Raw genomic sequence first — 15,351 nt, forward strand, 5'->3', positions numbered from 1 at the left:
AACAATTGAGTTCAAAATGAATCAACTTACCTGTGTTGTTATTCTGCTTTTGTTACTAATTTTTTATCCTTTTTATCCTTTTTCCTATTTAGCTGGGTTTATGTTATATATTGTAACATGTATGTGGCTCAGCAGTGAGCCTCCTTAAACATTTATGTCAGGCTAAACGAGTAAGTACTGCTGACTGCATCTAAACCACAACGCAATTCAATAAGAAAATAATATATAATGACAGGCAGCAGTAGCAACAAAAAGAAGATAAAAACAGATAAGGGAAGCTGCAAACATCAAAGACAGTCCCTCTGCTAGAGGAGTTGCAGGATCTCCTCCGTCCTTGCCCTCTTTCCACACTGAGGAGCAATGCTTTTCTTGGCTAGCAGGAAGCAAAGGCACCTTCATGAAGCAAAACCCAGCACCTCCAGAAGCAATCTGTCTTGCAGACTCTGCAGGAGCTTCTGATTGTGCTTGTGGTCATCATCCCATGCACAAAACCCTTCTGGGAATAAAGCTTGTGTGGTGCAGACCAGGAGAGAGCCGTTTGCCCTGGGATAGGTGCTGTGAGGTGCACTTCAGCACATGGGATGTGACACAGCAGTGAAGCTGCAGGCATGGCTTTTGCCAAGTGCCAGTTAGAAACATGCCCATGGACCTGCTTCATCTTGGCTTGAAATGCCTTCTGGGATAGCCTGCCTTGGGATCAGCTTGTAAATTAGCCTCCTCCTACTCTGTCCATCCTAAGAATGACCTGTTTCCTTGGACAAAGAGTTCAGGCATCATGAGCTCATTAAAGAATTCATTTTACCAGAATGGTATTGAAATGTTCAGCCTCTTTTAGCAAAGTCCTTCAAAGCCCAGGATTTTCTTTCAAAGGAAAGAAGCAAGTAGTGTTATTCTAAATTTTGCCTTAGCTAATCACATATTTTACAAGCAGGTCACCATCTGCACTGTAATGATTTTCTTCCAGGAACATTCCTTTGTTTATGTTCAAATAAATTTTTATAATGGAATTGTTTTTCACTTAACTTTCAGTAATGCTGCACTAAGAGCAAGAAACTCTACTAGAAAAACTTCTACCTCCATGTCAGTCAAATTGTGTAAGTTGTATTACAGTATTCATATAAATGACGTAGTAGCTAAAGAATATATTCAATGGGCAAATATTTTATTAATGTAACTTTTACAAACAGCAAGTTTTGACTGGTATTTCACTTGCCCCACAAAATAAAAGCACCAAGTACTGATTTTTGAGGCTTTATATCTGTGTGTGCCAATGATGAAAATATATTTAAGATATTTATAAATATATATATTAAATATATTTAATATATTTAAAATATATTTCATGTCATGGAAGCCATTTTTTTCTGGATATTTTATAACATCCTACACAAATTGTGAACTAGATTTTCTGATGCCAGAATTTTTTTTTTTTCTTCATCTGGTTATTCCAGTGTTACTCTTGCTCTTCTAGTACTAAAAGATAAGAAATGCAAACTTTTGCTGCCAATCTTGAGAAAAGATCCTCACTTCTGAAATATTAAAAAAAATATTTTTAGCTTCCAGTTTCAGAGATCTGCATTACAGCTGCTTTCCTTGTACCTTGCCCTTGATTCAGCACAGCAACTTCCATGTGATTATTAATTAGATAGTAAGACATGACTAAAAAAAGTGTCACTAAAGCAGAGTTTATAGTAAACAACACACTTTTCCATTTCTTATCTACATAATAACAGTGCCTTGAGAGAGCACCAGTACATTGCAGGCAGCACTTCAGCTTCTATCTACTTTGCAAATACAACTAGGGTGAGTTTCAGTGCTGGGTCAGCAGCCTGCTCCTTGTGGGCTGCTGCTGTGGCAAAGTCTTCTCAGCCACCTCTGCCTCCCCATGGAGCTATCCTTGCTCTTTGGGCTGACTCACAGCTCTCTGGGATGAATGCTGACTACAGTGGGGTTTTTCATAAAGCAAGTAGATCAGATGCTAAGGACAGGAACATAGAATGATTTGGGTTGGAAGGGACCTTGGAAGGGACCTTGTCCAACTGCTGCCATGGGTCTGGACACCAGGATGCACTGCTGAAGTCAAGGTGGAATCAAATGTCTGGGGATTACACTGCTAACCTGCTAAAATGCATAGATAAAGTGTAAATTTTTACATCAGCCAGACCTGTGGAGGCATTTGAAAGCCCTGGTAGTGTCACTGGGATGTCCTTTCACCCTCTGGTTTGTGGTGTATTATTCCTGTTCCCCATTTGCAGCTTTGCAGCCTGCACTTTGGTTGCGCTGGAGAATCCCACACATTGAAATTTGTCTACTGCTTCCTCAAACTCTGATCTAGCCACTCCTTCTACTCCCTAAAACATTTTTTTCCCAAATGTAATTTTTAGCTTTTTACCCTCTTACTAGTCACTGAAATAGTGGGAATTATTGTCACCACCATTTTGCTCAATTATTTTTCTTTCTATTGCTAATGTCTTTATGTGGTTTTTTGTCTGTTTTTAAGGAATAGTTTTTTATCAGACCTGGATGTGGTGCCAGAGATCTCTTTCCTAACGAGAAGGAAAGAAATTACACCACAAGGCAATCAGATCCCCATGTAAACAACATCTTGTTCCAGTACTGTCTGGGGCCATATAAACCATTTATAACCTGAGGAGGTTTAAGTCCATAGTTGCTCCTTTGGTGTCCTTTCTATACATTTCTGCTTGATATTTTAATTTCCAATTTGCACTTGAATTTTACTTTTTTATTGGTAATAGTACTTGTTTCAGAGGAAATGAAAATGTGGTGCTTATGTTTCTATTTGTAATTTACTTATTATGAGTAAATTATTTTAATTATTACTTTAAAATAATCTTGATTCTAGTTTAACATAGCATTTGGATAGAAAAATTGCTGTGTCATTTTCCAGAAATTGTTTAGGTATAGGCATTTAAAAAATATGAACAAGAAGCATTGGCTTCTTTTGTGTCATGGAAAAATAAAAGGAAAGCATAAATTTTAATGTGCCTGAATCACTCTGTCTTACCTATCCTATATAGAATATATGATATCATGTAAAAGGAATATCCTTTTAATTGAAAAGTAAAAAATCAAATCTGAACCTCTTATGAAGCAATTCTTTTTCTTTCAAGCTTCCTGTCTAGACTTGTAGCTGGAAAAAACTCTCCAGGAACCAGCTCTTCCGTTGCTGTCTCTGGCACTGTGCTCCCTTGGGCTGGGTGATAGGCAGCTCCACTCCGTCCATTCAGCAGCATCTCCTGCATCCGTGTGAAGAGTCCCAAGAAAATAGCACCATTTTTAATCAGATGTCCACAGGATCCCTGGGGAAAGAGAGAGATGGTTTCCTATCTCTGGAGATGTCACTATAGTGTTTACGTGGCTGAAGAAGAAAGGTGTGAGACAGCACTTGGGCCTACCAAGGACTTTGCAATGGTATGTGGGTGTCTGATAGTCCCTAAGTGAAGATCCCCAAAGGGCCTCTCAGTATCTTGTTTGATGGTTGGGGTTTTTTCATCTTATTTATGTGGATTTTTTGGGTATTTTTGTTTAAAATATCATGGATAAAATCCTGGCATCCTGCTGTAGTTGGTGGGAGCTTTGCCAGTGGGTTTAATGGAATTCTGTAAATGTAAAAATGTTTTCTTCTGAAATGTTGCATTTTATGTTTGTCTGTAAGAAGCCCTCCTGCTGGTGGAGCAGGAGGCTTGGGCTTTGTTTGGAAGCTTGGGCTTTGGGGCTGCCCCCTGACTGTCAGGGTGGCCCGAGGGGCTTTGCAGCCAGCCTGGTTCCTGAGCTGCTCAGCCCAGGTGAGCTGGGTTGGGCTGGCTTCTGCACTAGCCAGGGCCCAGATCTGGCAGGAGTTGCCTTGTGCTGCTGGCTAAAGAGAGCTGGGTGGACTCTACAACTTGGAGAAAAGTTTGTGAGCAGACTCAGAGAAGCACTGGCTTATGAAAGCAAGGGCTGGAAAAGCAAAACAGGTTGGTGTAACTCCTTGTGACACTTCCAGGTTTTGGAATCCCCTCTTATCCAGTAATTGCTGCTTGAACATTGCGAGTCAGAGTAGCATGCTGGCTACACTCATAAAAACCACAGGCTCTTGCCTTGAGGAAAACTCCTCTGTTCATTTTACATGTGAATTTGCTTTGTGCGTGTGTTTTGGGAAATAGCAGAAGGTAATGCTGTAATTCCCTGCATGGCAGAGACCCTTCCTGTGACCTTCTCTAACCCCATGGACTTGTTTGAGTTCTGAGGCTGGTCTTCAGCTCCAGACCTAATTCGGAAATCTCATTCCCTTCCCAGCTCCTGATGCAGGCTGCTCTCAAGGAGGTATGGATGCTTCTTCAGCTCTCCCCTAGGCAGCCTGAGGTGCAGTTACCCAAAGAGAGTGCATTTGGCTTTGCAGGCAATGCTAATGCTTAAGGAAGCAGATGATAAGAGTATGAAAGTATTCCATGCCTGAATTTATCATCAAGGCCAACTGGAGAAGATAATTCTCCCAGATGTCTTCTAAATGCAAATTTATTATTTTTCATAATAATGGTATTATATTGTGATCAGAGAAAATCAAAGCAAAGCTACAGGAATTTAATGGGAATTTAAAGCAGACTTCTAATGGAGAGAAACCAATTGCATATACTCTGTAGCCTTTCCACATGACTCACATCATTGCTGTTTCTTGCACAAGTCTTGCACACACTTGTTTAGTTTTTTACTACAGTGTTTATTTCCCCCCCTAAATTCCCTTTGGCTCTTTTCACGTCAGGCTTTGCTTCTGACTGAAGGCTGTAATAGACGTGAGTCCTTATAGCCCAATTCTTCTTGTGATCCTCATGAAGCGTTTCTGGGAACTTGGAGAGTCTTTGCCTCCAGCATGCTGCAGGATACAGGGAAAGCAAAGCATTTAATCCATCTTAAAATGGCAGAAGTGTATTGGAAACATCGGTTTAGCACACAGTGTCCTATTTCACACAAAGTTTCCTTTTTTTACTCTTCTGAGAAGGAAGCCAGTGGGGTTGTCCCCTGGTGTTCCTGGCAGCTGGCCATATCAGGAGACAGGACTACAGCCAGGAGAGAGGCAGAGGGAGATACCTGCCTCAGGTAAGGCCAGGAGACCCATGCAGTTCAATTTTTAAAAATATGTATGTCAGAGAGAAGGGTAATAGGAAGGAAACAAAAAGGATTTTTTCCTAAAAAGGGGCTAAATTGTAAACTGTTCCCCTTTTGAAAGTTGAAGGATATTGAGGTTGTGACCTGATATATGATCTCAGAGAGGACTCAGCTCCAGATGTTGTTTTTTCCTCCTTGAATGCTTATTATGAAGAGGAAATGTAAATTTCTTCACTAAGAACTCATGTGATGATTCTGGGGCTTCCAAAGAAATTATTGTGGTTGTTACATTGCGTCCTGTCTGGAGGTGCTGTAAGCGCTGTGCAGAAGGGATAAGAGCTCTCATAGCTGCAGAAAGGCTGTACATTTTGATCCAGACTGAAGTGGGATGAAGTTTAGAAATTATTTACAGTGTTCACTTCCTGAGTGAGAGGGGGCTTGGATCAGTGCCCTGCTTTTGCTGGATGCAGCAAGCCTTGTCTGCCTGGAAGGTGGACACTGTGGTTTCTGCCCATCCCTCAGCAGCAGTCCCTGCCCAAGGAGCAGGGGCATGATCCCTGGCCATTAAAGGTGCAGTGGGAAACCTTGGCAGAGTGCCTATGGCTGCACCATGCTGGTGAGGTTTTGTATGGGGAATGTGAGGGGCAATGGGATTCACAGCATCCTTCTGGATGAGGATATTGGGCTGGTGCTGGATTGCTGCACTGGAGCATGATGCCTGTGGACCCTGGGGAAATTGGTGTCCCATGTTGCCAGCACAGATTTGCAGGTGAGAGGTGTGTGGTGCTGTACGTGGTCACCACTGTGGAGGCTCCCAGAGGAACAGGCTGCATGGAGCCATTGACATATGGTCTGAGCTGCCCATCTCTGGTGCTTCCTCCTTCCAGTCCATGGTATGTAAAAACCATCTGCAGCTGCTGAACGGTGCCCTGGTTGGCCTCAGCTCTAACTTCCTGCTTTTCAGACATGTAATGATGTTTTTCAAATGGTGACAGTATGTTTTGCTGTTTCCTCCCTTGTGCTCCAGCTGTTCTCATTGCCTTTGATAAAGGTGTGGGTTTCAGGCCACTCAATAGAGTTTGTAATTTCCCTTCTCCTGTGGCTTTTCTTTCATTCCAGGCATTTTATCATATAGGACACTGAAGTAGCATTATTACTAATTGAGCATTTTCCAAGCTCTCATTTAACATGCCATCCAAATTAGACAAATGAAGGATAAGTAAAGACAAGTAAAGGGTGATGGGGCCTCAATCAGGCCATCACAAAAGGCTGGATAAATGGACATTAGCTCAGTAGAGTCAAACAGAGTCACTTTAGAAACTCATGAAAGTGGAAAATGCTACCTCTTTTCATAGATATATATTTCCAGATGATGTTTCAAAAAGAGGATTTATTTTTTTAATGTGAGGACCAGGAGAATCCTGAGCTGAAATCTGCTCAAAATTTGTAAAAGTACTTGTCCATACATGCTGTGAACTGGTTTCTGCTTTCAGCCTTCCATTCTGTTTATATTTTGTAATTATTTGTGGTCCAGCTGTTACTGCTCTGTATATATAAGAAACTAATGAAAGTTAATGGTCTTTCTCATCAGAAACTCTTCAGAATGTGTTTTGTTATTCTTGCATGTGCCATCTGTTTTTAACAAGAAGGGCTTGGATTAATCAACTATAACAACTGGTTTAGTGGTATTATATTTTCTAAATAGATCAGTTTCATAAGTATGATTATATTTGGCATGAAGAGCTGGTAGGTCTTATTCCTGTATATGTAGCTTTTTCTTTTCTTCAAAGGGAATTAATTCTTTTTTACTCTGAAAAATGTCACTGTCGCTGAAGAAATGTACAAAAGAGGTGAATTGTGTTTCATCAGGCATCCTAAAATCCTCTGACTCCCTATCAAGGCCATTCCTGAAAGAGTTTCTAGAGCAGACATCATTTAAGTCCTTTGTCATATAATGAATATACAATTTATCAATAATTGTTTCCATATATTTAGAGATTTTAATCAGAAATGGCTCTTTTCTAGGATTTCATGTTTTAGTATTGTCCCCCTTAGCTTTCAGAGATGATGTTGATTTATTTACATTCTTCCTAAATTCAGCTGGAGGCAGATGAGACGCATGTGTGAGCTAATAATTCTAGATACAGGGCATGGATGAGATCTGAACATTTGTTTCTCTTTTTCATTCTTCTGCTGGCCTATATGGAGTGTTTTTGCTAATTTATCGTATCAAATAAAATAAACAGTCCATTAAGAAGTAGTAAATTTGTGTCAGAGAGTTTGGTTGAACATGGAATAAAAATGACATACACCTTCAGTGAATAATTTTATCTGGAAAAACAAGGAGACACATTACTGAAAAATCAAAGCATTTGTCATCTTAGAAACTAAATGTTTCCTTTGTTTATTGTGAAATAGCACTAGACACTGAATATAAACATAATTTATTTAAAAGAAGGTAAAAAGTAGCCCCTAGCTACCTAGAAGAAAGAATGACAAAGATTGAGTTGATGAACTTCTTGATTTAATTTATAGTGATATTGATTATGGGCAGTTATTTCAGGAAGAAAACAGAAATGGCTTCTGGACAAGAAAATTGTATTTTCTGCAATTCTTCAGTTTTTACATTGATTCAGAAAAATCAGCTTATGACACGAATATAGCAATACATGTAGTGTCTCAAGGCCATAAGGTGTCAGAATCACACTGGCCTTCTCATTTTAAGGATATGTGTGTAATAAATAGTACCTGTATAAACAAAAACTGCTAATGTGTAGGATCATTGAATGGTTTGAGTTGGAGGGGACCTTAAAAATCTTTGACTTCCATCTCCTTGCCATGGGCAGGAACACCTCCCCCTAGACCAGATGGTATCCAGCCTGGCCTTGAACATTCCAGGTCTGGAGCACCTACGACCTCTCTGGACACCCTGTTCCAGTGCCTTACCACCCTCACTCACAGTAAATAATTTCTTCTTTATATCTAGTCTAAATCTACCCTCTTTCAGTTTAAAACCATATCTCCTATCACAACAGGCCCTACAAAAGAAGTCTGTATTCTTTCTTGCTCTAAGATCTCCCTGGAATCTTCTCGAGACTGAGCAACTCCAGCTCTCTTAGCCTTGTCCTCACAGGAGAGGTGCTCCAGCCCTCCCATCAGGTCTGTGGTCCTCCTCTAGACTTGCTCCAACAGGTCCCTGTTTTCCTGTGCTGAGGACCCCAGACCTGGGTGCAGAGCTCCCGGTGGGATCTCACAACCTGAGACATTCATGTCACTCTTGCTGGCAGCAGAAGAGTCTCATCAGCTCATTCTGACTTGATGAACACTATTGAAAGTTTGAATATAATATTATAATATAATATTATAGCAGATATTGACATAGTTTTGGAAATAAGTCTGTTTAAAGTTGGGTAAATACATCTGTGTTAAAAGATATTTCAATTTGACAGCATTGTGTAATTTTACAGCATTTTGTTATTATGGCTTCCTAGGGTCTCGTTTCAGATGAGAATTGTAGCATAAACACATAAAGTAAGTTGTTAATGATCTGGGACTTGAGGTTCTGTTTGGATTTAGTCCAGGTGTAGTAATTTTACTGTACACATAAAATGAAAAGCACATGGTTTGAAACTTCAGTGCTTTGCATATAAATGGTTTATTGCAATCAGTATGGCTTCATGAATGTGCTATTTGCAGGGTACCCTCCATGTACTGAAATATGGAAGTCGTGAGAAAAATGTGCTTACACATGACAGAAATAGAAAAAGAGTGTATTCATAACTTGTGCCAGAGAAAAAACCCAAACTGTTTATATACTGGTAAAATAATTAGATCATATGATTCACATTTTGGAGGGGAAAATTCATATAGCAGTTATTTCTATTTTAAATCTCATTGCATTAAAAATGTACCTAGGTTAATTTTCTGTTAAGTTTAACATCTAATTTTAAAATTATAATTTCTTTTTAGGATGAGAAAATGTGACTCTAATCTTACTGTATTAAATCAGCATACCATATATACATATACACACACACACATACATACATGGCCTTGAAAAATATTTAACATCCTGTTGAAGTTAATGCCAATGACTATTGAGGTAGGCTAGAAAAAGTGTTATTCTGATACTTCATTACTTGAGGAGCTGTGGGCATCTCTTGATGCCATCCAGAGAATCAAACTGCAAGTGAGAAAGGGAGTGAGCTTCTCTCTTTACCACTTCTATGTCACTGAGTACTTTGTTTTTCAACCTTAAATTTTTGACTAACTGTTCTCTCTCTGAAAGTCCAGCAGCAGCTGTGCAGAGTGGAGGACTGAACTGTAGGTCAACAGCCATGCTGCAGCACCACAGAAGCTGTGCTGCTCTCTGAAATGAGAAGTTCACATTTGGGACAAGGCAACACAGCTGCTTCTCAGGTTTTTTCGCTAGTGAAGGCTCATCTTGGGTGATGTGGTGAGCCGGTGCTGTTTCCATCCCAGCCCCAGCGCTGCCTGCACCTGGGGCAGTGTTGCTTTTGGTTGGAAGAAGCAAAGATTTATGATGCTCATTTTACTCTGGGAATCCTAATACTGTGTCTCAAGAACTCATCTGGTTTGTCTCACTTCAGGCCCTGAGTGGTTACATGTTTTTCAGATGTGTTTTAAAGGAGAATCTTCACTCCTGTGTCTTTTCTAGTTCTTGCTCATATTTCCTTGGAACCAGTGCATGCTGCCAGTTCACCCTCTTGGCCCTTTTGGTGAAGCTAATGCCCTTGTGTCACAGCCTCGGTGGTGCCTGGGGCAAGGCAGAGTTGAAGTGACCCTGCCCTGGTGCTTGCAGGGGCTGCCAGCCCCACTCAGTCCTCCTTGTGCTGGCCAGGATGCAGACTGGGGCAGTCTGCAGCATAGGCTGCCTGCAGCTGCATTTTGACTCCAAGCTTTATAGAAGTTAAAGCAAGATTTTCTAAACCCCAAATATTTTGACAATGCTTGTTCCTGGTTGCATTCAGTTTCTCATCAATAAACAGAGGATGAAGTGAGTGAGACCACTTCTTCTGCGTGTACAAGGGAGGCTGCTGAAGAAACAAAAGCACCAGCTGTGTTTCTCCCAAGGAGCCAGCATGCTGACTTAAAAGGAGAATGTCATAGTCTGCTTGGCAGTCATTACATTCATATTCTAAACTCCTGCTTTTATTAATTCACATGTTAATTTTCTATTTTGTTACTGATTATGCTCTATTTTTGTGTCTACTTCACTTCTTCATATCAGTTCTTCCCTTAAACATGTTTGATTATGTCCTTTTAAAGAGAAGCCCTCCGTGCTGTCCCAAAAGAAAATGTGTTGGCCATTTAGATCAAGAGGCTTCATGGGTGAATAATTGTGAAGATCAAAGATCTTCACATATCTGGTGATCTTTACAGCAAATTAAGTTTCTTGGAGAAGATGCTATTTTTGCTTAGTGTCAGGCATCAGCCTGTTAATATCATGCTCTATTTACAGAGACTGTTTTCTTTCCTTCTCTGTACAAAAGCAACTTCCTTTATGTCTCATCTGTTTCCACCATTACTGTCTGTGGGATAGAAATAAATTTCAGTGAGACTGTGAATAATAAGGGGATGAGTAAGTAAACCACCCAGAGAGAAAACAGGGAGAAGAGTGCAAAGCAGCCTAATCCTTCTGCCCTGGGTACTGGAGGAGAAGGGCTGGGGAGAGGTGACAGCAGAAGCAGCTCTATGAGATGCCAGTGCCAATGGAGCAGCCCTTTCTGCCTGCATGGGTGCCCAGTTCAGCTGCTAATGGCACATGGGTTCAGTTCTCCCTGTGCTGTTTATGGGCTGTAACAGGCAGGTAATGTATGGGTACAGGCACAGAGGCACGGCCGGGGATGTTAATGTGGGCAGCAGGCTCCCTGCCCGAATGTAAAACATGACCCCAGGGCTCTCCAGCACCAGCAGGGCCCCTGCTGTCCTCCAAGGGCTTCCCCTCCCAGTGGCACATCTTTAGAGCAAAACAATGAAAGATGTCTACTCTTGCACCTTTTGCAGTGAAGTATTTAAATCTCTGAAGTTTGTCTTCACATAAATTATACAATATTCAGTTAGAGCCTGTATGACCTGGTCCTACAAGCCACAGTGTTTTTTATAAATTGCCATTCAAGGAGGTAACTTTTCCTGACCCAAACATAATTGTCTGTTGCCCAGAAAGAGTGCAGCTCAGAGAACACTTGTTCCTCTTCATGTGCCTCTTTCAGTTCTGTCTCCAAAGAAGAGCCAGCATAGGCAGGGTCATTCTCTGCAACCTCTAAATGGGAATAATTTACCGTGAAAGGAGGAGGCAAAAAAAATATATTTTCTAAAGGTTGCTAGAAATGCTGGAGTCAGTGCTCCCACAGGATGAGTTTTATGTAATTATAGAGGTGGCACATATAAAGTTTTAAATAGATATCAGTGGAGGTCTTTATGCTGTCATGAGATCTGGGAGCCTGATTTTTGGTCTCCCACAGGCACATACTGTCTGCCAGCCTAGGAGCCATCATGGAGGTGAGAGAGAGGCACTTGGGAAAACAGGACTATTTCTTCTGTAAGGATATGGGTTTGACAATATCTGGTGACATGTTTCATGCTCAAAGAACTGTCATGTTCCAAAAGGAAAGCATTTTGCCCAAGGAGTTTTCAGGAATAATGATAGCAAGGTTTTGTGGTTTGGGGTGTTTTGGTGCTTTTTTTTTTTTGTTCCTGCAAATGGGTCAACAAAATGTAGGTGAAAAAATAGCTAGAAATAGAAAGTCCAATTGCTTTATTGTAATGTTCCTCTTTTCCCCCTTTCTCTGACACTATTGAAAGACTGTAAGGGATACAACATTTTAGTTGTTTCCCAGCTAAGTGAAAGAGTTGAATTTAGGACCTGGCTTTGTTTGTGGACTGTGCCAATTGCCTTGTGATGCCCTTGTGAATGTGGCTGACAGGCTAAAAGCTGCCTTCATACCACAGTGACAGATTCACAGAATAACCTGGGGAGATACACATGTTCCAGCAGCACCTCCCCCTGCAGTGACAGTGTATGGAGACAAGCAATTTGTTTTCTAGTGTGTTTATTCAGTTGCTTTTTCATCAGCTGAGACTGCTTTAATTTCAGCTTCAAAGTTTTAAAACCACTATGAAGGATGCAAGTTAGGAGAACACAACTTCATTGAAGGGGAAGATACTGAACAGTTGATTGATATCATGGAACTCAGTATTGCTTTTGCCTGCCCCTTCCTCCTTTCTTATATTCAGATGGTGAGAAATTTGGAGAGATGGTACCATCCAGGCCTCTGTGGTATTTCAGTGTTGCTGTGGTCCTGCTGCACTGGGTTATTTTTCAAACCTATTTAAAGTCCCCATTTCTATCAGTGAGTCCCTGCACTTTCTTAATTTTTTTGCCATTGTGCATACTGAACAGTGACCTTCACACTATCCTGCTTCATTTTTGTGAAACTGAGTACACCAAAACAACAAAATTAAGCCATTTATGTTCACATTCAGGTTTCCTTGAACATGGTGTTTATGAGAGAAATAAGCACCTTTGCAACACAGGAAAAGGAGAATAAATTTTGCACACATTGAGCAAGTGTTGTTATGTATTATCTGTATTTTTACACAGCTTTTGTCTACTGTCATAAAATTAACATATAGAGAATGGTTGAGAAAACAGGTAAATCCAAAAGTATTCTATCAATACATCAGTCTATATTTATAGTTTCTAGGCTGGCTGGTAAACCTTTCACATTTTTTTTTAGTTTGTATGTTCCATCACATTAATTTATTGCATATTGCTTTCATGGTATCTGGTATCTATATTGAAATCTGTATATAGCTCATTTTTTTCTTCCTTTCTCTTTGTGCAAACCTACAGTTTCTGGACACATATAAAATCAGTTGCTCCATATGCTTTGGCATCTTATGTGCGAATTTGCTCCTTATCACTGTGCAGTAGAAATCTTTAGGACTTTAATTGATTCATAAGTATTTCAAAGGTCGTTGCTCTCCTTGTTATCTGTTTGGTTTACATAGATAAAATGCCTAGAATGAAACATTTGGTAGCTGTAAGTGTAGGGGCTCATTTATAAGCCCTCCAGAGAGAGAATGACTTCCTATTCATGCAGAAATATACTGGGGGCTCCTGCCAGCCCTCACTGCCATGAGCTGTCTGGTTGGGAGCAGCTACCAGTAGAACTCCTCACACGCAGTGAAGTGAACACAGTGAGGAGGAAAGGAGGCTTTGGCTTGTCAGTTTTCTCAGCCACAGAGGGAATCTGTTGCTGAGCATGTGCTGCCCTGTGAGCAGGTATCTGGAAGGGTTTTGATTTGCAGGAAAAATGACACTTTCTAGAATGGTGCTTTATAAATTAAAATTGTAGCAGTGTCTGCTGATAGGAGACAGGACTTGACAGCTGGGTGGGGAACTTGTGGCACTGCAAGTGTGGAGGTCAGCAAATGCTTTGCTTTGGTGACTGAGTCCAGCCCACTGCCCTGAGCATCTGTCTGCCTCTGGCTCAGAGATACACACCAACACACCCTTTTACCACCTCACTTCTGGGGAGAAATGACATAGCTGGTGCCAGCACTGTTCTCCTTGGGGGTGTATAGATATGCCCACACCCATGTACTCTTTTAATAGTTGTGATTTTGTTTCTTGATTGGCTGTTCACAGCACACTGAGCTGTGGGCCCAAAAACTAAAACAGCAAGAGCTTTGGTCTATTTTACATCTCTGTATAACTTATGTGTAACAAAATAACAAGCTGTCCCCTGAGGAAAAGGACTAACAGAATGTGTTCTTTCCTAAGTCTCACCCTTGACTTGCTAGTTGCTTGACTTGCTAGTTGCTGGCAGTCACTGATATTTCTGATAGAGTTTCTCCCATCCTTCCCTGTGTGGGTCCATCCTGCTGGCACTGCTTGGCCAGGGGGGAACAGGCCCCGTCCCTCCCAGGTCCCCTTTGATGGCCTGGCTGGCACATACAGTGACAGGCAGCCCAGCCCAGCAGGTCAAACAGACTTGTGCTGTGCTCACTTTGTGGTTTTTCCCTCTGGGCTTCTGCTTGTCAGCCAGGGATATTGCAAAGTCTATGGCAGTGCAACTCATCTTCTGCCACTCTGCTCCTGGAGAATGTGGCTTGTGCTGTCCCAAAGGGCTGCTGTAGGAGGACTAACAGACAGACAGGAAAAAGGGCCTTGTTACCTTAGGAGACTGGACTCAAAATGGAAGAATATTTATCAAATCCCATTTCCCATTGTGGAGTCTTCCCAAAAAGCTGTTAATGTTCAGGACCAAGAGCTCTGCTAAAATGAAAAGCATAGAAGCGTTTGGAGCTTCTTGTTACATCAGCAGTGGTAGGAATACTAACAGATGCATGAACAGCAGGCAAGGTTGGCTCTCTGTATGATGATTATAAAATCAAACCTATAATTAGAGATATGAAAGTTTAAAATTTGGTGTGATTTTGTTGAATTAAAACATTTAAAATAGTTTCTTTAGGAGGAAAGACCTGGCAGCACACATTGACTAACATGGTCCATGTTACTGCTGCACAGAGACACAGGTGTAGTGTGAAGTTTTGTTACAGAATAACCCTGCCACTTTCTTTTTGGTAACCTTTAAAAATAATAGCACATCATTTTGCTTGCAAGTATACTGTTTTGATGGAAATCTACACAGAAAGATTTTTCTTCCTATTACTTTTAAATTTTTGGCACAACCTCTGAAGGAAATTTAACGTAATCATATTTGCCTTATTTAGGGAGGAAGAAAAGGTGAAAGAGAAAGCTCTGGGTCCTGAGTAGTATGTGTTGCCTTGTTAACCATTTAGGATTTTCATGCTTGAAAATGAGGCATCCTGATGTTATAAACATAGTGTTTTCAGCATGCCCAGTGGTCAGGACAAAAGGATATATTTATGTCTATCTACCAAACATACGTATTATATGACCTCACTTCAGCAAAATATTTTGCTGCTTTTTATGCTGAAAGAAAATGAGATTATTTGGAACCGCAGCCTAAAAATTGTCAAGTGCCGAAGCTCTGAATGTAATTCTGTGGTTTTGCTCTCACAGCTTATTTTTAGATTAGCCTGTCTTCTCTTTGCTGGGGAAATAAATCAGAAATAATTTACAAAGAGCAGATAAAGAATTGCAGAAATTCAGGCTAGATATCCTTAGCACAGGCTGGTGGACTGATTCTCCTGAAAATATTAGATACCTTCTGATTTTCATTGAGCAGTGGA

General features: G+C 40.8%; 1 protein-coding gene and 1 long non-coding RNA gene across 3 annotated transcripts in view; both read left to right on the plus strand.

The window, feature by feature from the left end:
* ARHGAP6 (Rho GTPase activating protein 6) overlaps positions 1–15,351 on the plus strand; it is a 309,409-nt gene that overhangs the window by 51,216 nt on the left and 242,842 nt on the right. The window lies entirely within an intron of this gene.
* Positions 1–15,351, plus strand: part of LOC135295230 (uncharacterized) — a 47,644-nt gene that overhangs the window by 27,657 nt on the left and 4,636 nt on the right. Inside the window, exon 3 of one of the 2 annotated variants that reach the window (XR_010357263.1) lies at positions 3,132–3,432. This is a non-coding gene — a long non-coding RNA (uncharacterized LOC135295230). Of the gene's footprint in view, positions 1–3,131; positions 3,701–15,351 lie in introns of those variants that run through there. The other variant, XR_010357262.1, reaches the window with a different exon arrangement.

Source organism: Passer domesticus, chromosome 2 (genome assembly GCF_036417665.1).
Source record: "Passer domesticus isolate bPasDom1 chromosome 2, bPasDom1.hap1, whole genome shotgun sequence".
Taxonomy (NCBI): domain Eukaryota; kingdom Metazoa; phylum Chordata; class Aves; order Passeriformes; family Passeridae; genus Passer; species Passer domesticus.